Source organism: Bos grunniens, chromosome 11 (assembly GCF_055505025.1).
Source record: "Bos grunniens cultivar Pamir isolate PY7600 chromosome 11, Bosgru_T2T1.0, whole genome shotgun sequence".
Lineage (NCBI taxonomy): Eukaryota > Metazoa > Chordata > Mammalia > Artiodactyla > Bovidae > Bos > Bos grunniens.
Genome location: NC_141175.1, coordinates 80,021,958 through 80,026,412, shown reverse-complemented (window position 1 = coordinate 80,026,412; position 4,455 = coordinate 80,021,958). Strand labels below are relative to the sequence as shown.

The 4,455-nt window shown below is 50.8% G+C and overlaps 1 long non-coding RNA gene across 1 annotated transcript; it reads right to left on the bottom strand.

Moving 5' to 3' along the window:
• Nucleotides 1–400: 400 nt before the first annotated feature.
• LOC147363390 (uncharacterized) lies at nucleotides 401–3,997 on the bottom strand. The gene is made up of 2 exons (XR_015135949.1): nucleotides 1,878–3,997; nucleotides 401–756 (listed from the first exon to the last, which is right to left on the bottom strand). It is a non-coding gene; the product is annotated as an uncharacterized LOC147363390 (long non-coding RNA).
• Nucleotides 3,998–4,455: the final 458 nt, after the last annotated feature.

The following is a 4,455-nucleotide window of genomic DNA, read 5'->3' as shown; positions in this document are numbered from 1 at the left end:
CTCCCTTCCCCCTTACCTCAGAAGATGGAGGCATCCAAACAGCAGGTTTAAGCGATTAGTGAAAAAGGCAACGGAAGTTATAATGAAAGGGCCCTAGAACCCAGCTCGCAGGCCAACGCTGACGACTTAGGATGCTGCAGTTGGAGGCCCTTCTCACTTCTCTCATTTTAGGGAGCTCCGTAACTTCGCTGTCCTTTCAATAAGCACATAATGAGTTCTCAGAGCTCGAGGCTCATGGTCCAACCCAGGAGACAAAACTGAGAGACAGAAAATACCCAACAAAAAGACTGATAAAGGAGTCTTAGAATGAATGAAGATAGTGTACCATACGAAGTACATGGGCAATGTCAGGCCTAATGACCAAGCTGAGTCAATAAACAGAGAACTATTAGGAAATTCATTAATCAAGGTCTTGTTTATACGCCTATTTGTCAACCAAACTATTTGTTTGACTTGTGGCCTCCCTGGTTTATTACGGTCATTTCTGTCATCAGCGGAGCGGGGCTGCAGGAATTTCACACATCGGCAGGGCCTGCAACTGTCTTCCTCTGTTGTCTTGGTTGCCTTCTCCAAGAACCAGAGCTCTCATCAGGGGCCGAGATCTGTCTTCAGTTAACAAATAGCTGCTCTTTGTAATCCAATGGCTCACCGGACCTTAATGAATTGATTTGCTAATCACTGTTTCCTGTTTCCAGAAGTTGACCTCTGAAGCACCCTCCTGCTCCTAGGGGAATGTCATCAGGAAGAAACTGCAGGCTGAAAAGCAACAGCAGGGTTGAGGGGACTTGCAGCTCTCGGAAGAACCTGCGGTCCTGCCCTACCTGGATGTGGTCTTACAAGGTCTCTCACTACCGCCTCCCTCTACCCGTTCATTTCCTTCCTGCCGACTTGGCTCATGACTGCCCACCCCACCCCCAGCCCAGAGATCCAGCTCCTCTAGAAAGCCTCCCTGAGACCTTGAAAGCCAGAAAGGATTCTGTCCCGCCTCGGGCTTTCAAACTGTGTGTGTGTGTTAGTTGCTCAATTCTGTCCGACTCTTTGTGGTCCTGTGGAAACCACCAGTCTCCTCTTTCCTTGGAATTCTCCAGGCAAGAATCCTGCAGTAGGTAGCCATTCCCTTCTCCAAGGGATCTTCCCGACCCAGGGATTAAACCCAAGTCTCCTGCATTGCAGGCAGATTCTTTACCATCTGAGGAACTAGGAAAACTCTCCAACTACTCAGTCCCAATGATTGTCTCTGCTCTGTTCTGTTGGCTCTGTTCTTATGCAGCTTTGCAAACTGCACTTCAGCTAGTAGCTACTGGGTAAGTTTTTGAGGGCAAGCCAACCTTAAGGGTTTCACAACTTTGCATCCTTTCTCCTTGGCCCGACTACCCAACACACACACACATAAAACGCGGACCAACAGAGAGTACCCTGCTCTGTTATGAAATGTAACTTTCATTAGGGGTTTTACTTTCCCCTAGACCCTAAGGTACCCCTGTTGAAGGCCCTTCCCACAAGCAAATAGAAAATGATAATCAACTTGGCAACCACTTCTCTACTTTCATCTCCTAAGCTGAACTAATTTCTGGGGTTTCCACCTCCTCTGAGCCAGTGCTTCCTGTTGAGGAAATAAATGTCAAATGATTTCACCATTCAGAGTGATGATCACAGTGGATTTCTGGGTAGCAAGCAGGCAGGGGAGGCCCCCTTTAAAAAGTAGACATCCTTGATTACTTTGAAGGGAAAAGGGTGAAGGGCTTTGAGGGGAGTGGGACGAAGGGTCAGATTTCTCCAGAATGACTCAGAGTAATACCTCCTCTCAGCAGCCACCCTATGAATTCTGACACATCTCAAAAAACAGGAGTCTGGAAAAAGCAGTCAGAATCTCTTACCTTCTGCAAAAAGCTACTGTGCACAGTCTGTCCCTTTGTAGTTTGAGGATTTTTTTTTTTTTTTTAAATCAAACCATCTTGGAAAAATCAAAAAGCAGATGCACCCATAATTGAAGTTGGCAAGAGCAACAGAAACCTTGTTATAGGTGTTACAGGCCCTCATACCCCAATTAACCTGGGGGTGCGGGAGTGGAGGGGCTGTGGGTTTCTCTGCACAGATGTCTCGGGGGGGAGGCCCTGGTGGGCAGGAGATTTAGGTACCCTGAGATCCTTCTGGAAACTAAGGCCCAGGACCCTCGGCCAGTCCTGATGTAGAATCACTCTCCAGCATTGGGAAAGCCACATCCAGGGGAGTCCTGGCCCCGGGCTAGTCCTGGAGAAGTGGGGCTGCTATGCGGCTGCCAGCCCACCCGAGAGAGAGCAGGGAGCACCCACAGCCCCGACCCGGGGCCGAATTTTACTACCTGCCGTTTACCATTCTGACGGGAAAACAAATTTAAAACACCTGGGCATTTATGTCTCTGATGGGTCGAGTTGCACTGTTCCATTATATTAAATAATCCAGGTGGTGTGCTTCAAAGGCTGCCATCTCCAGGAGGGCGGGCTCGGGAAGAGCCTTGTGCGGGTTCAGAGGTGGAGGCTTGAGAGGGCCCAGGGTTTTCACCTGGGACGCAGGGCCCCTCCAGGACACACCCTGGCCCTGCCGACACACCCCTGCCCCAGAGTTGATGGCAAAATGGGATTCACTACACGTGATCCGGTCACACAGCTCCATAGGTCAAGCAGAGAGGAGGTTGGGGTTGATAGAACACTCAGAAGGCTAAGACTGGATGGCGAGAGCGGGTCAGAAGAAGCTGCGGGAATGTTTAGGACACATTTGAGACTTGGGGCCCAACAGACCTCTGAGGCTGGGGCAGCCAAGAGCAGCACGGTGCTGGGGGTGGGGTGGGGCAGTACTCTGGCACCCTCCAGAAAGGAGCCCTCAGTATTGACACTGACAGTGGGTGGGGGGTCCAGGGCTTTCCCTGAGCTCAGGAGGTGAAGACCACCTGCCCGGGAACCACGCAGATGCTTGAAGACTGAAACCAACAGACAGGTTTATGGGCTCACACAAAATCCTCCTTGGAAACTTCCAGAAAATACCAGAGGAGGGGTAGGGTTGGGCTGTGAGCTGCTCTGGGCCTGGAGTGAGGGCTGTGAAGTTCCTCAGCATTTGTTGTCTGTCTGTGAAATGGAAATAAGGCCTCCTGCTCCCTCTACTCACAGCCCTACTCTGAGGAGCAGAAGGGTATTTCTGAAAGCATATTGTACACCTAGGATGATACAACTGAAGGACTTACCTGGGGTTTAGAGGTTAAGACTCCACACTCACAATGCAGGGGGCACAGGTTCCATCCCTGGTTAGGGAGCTAAGATCCTGCATGCAGCACAGTGCGGTCAGAAAAGAAGTGATTCAGCTGAGTTCCTGTTAGTGCAGTTATGAACAGGGAGCCTGAAGAACATCTCATGGCTGCAGCAGCAGGAAGAGAAAGGCTGGAGGAAGGGGTCTCACTCCCAACCTTTTTGCCGTCCAGCCCCCACCCTGTAGGGCCCACTCCCTCCTCCCTGTGTCTTCTCCCAGCATCTCTGCATGTCATGACTCCTTCCAGTCTCTGGTGCCATCCAACTCAGCCACAGCATCAGGGTGTAGAGAAGCCACCACCATGACGTCTCATCTCTGTACAGCTAAATGGTTTGCTAGAACAGGCGTGCTCTTCGGTTTCACAGCTGCTGTGTGGATATAATCAGCCCATACACACGTGCAGCAGAACACTTAGGAAGCTGCCTGCCTCGGACCAGGGCTTCAGAGGCCCAAGTCCCAGACCTGGTCTGCCTCCGTCTAACTGTGGCCTCCAGGGAACACATCACTTCACCTCCTCCATCTTGTTACTTTGCAAGTGAGTCCACAGGGCTGCAGTTCATGAAGCCTCCCAACCCCTTCCATGATTCTTGACCTTGGCGGCCCATGTGAGTCATCTGAGGGACTTCGAAACAGAGCTATTGCCTGGGCTCCACTCCCAGAAGTCCAGAAGTTTCTATGTAATAGGGCTGGGATGGAACCTCAGGAGATTGCATCGTGTAAGCACAGCTGGAGATACTTGCGCTACTTGCTGGGAGGATTTTATTTAAGCAACAGTTCAGTCTACGTGGAGTGACCGGGGGCCGGAACCCGGAAACCCTAAGAGGGAGCCCCTGGGAGTCTCATTTCCCCTCCCAGAAAAAAACGCTTAAGAATTCAAAAAGCCCTGAAGGTGATTTCATGGGCTTCCCTGTTGGCTCAGGCAGTAAAGAATTTGCCTGCAATGTGGGAAACCCAGGTTCGATCCTTGGGTCAGGAACATTTCCTGGAGAAGGGAATGGCTTACCCACTCAGGTATTCTTGGCTGGAGAATTCCTGACAGAGAAGCCTAGTAGGCTATAGTCTATAGTCACAAAGTCAATGGAGTCAGACATGACTGAGTGATTAACACTTTCAAATGATGGTAAGAGGCCACCAGCTGTCCTACGTAGGTCTGTTAAAAGTAGGCCCAGCCATGGC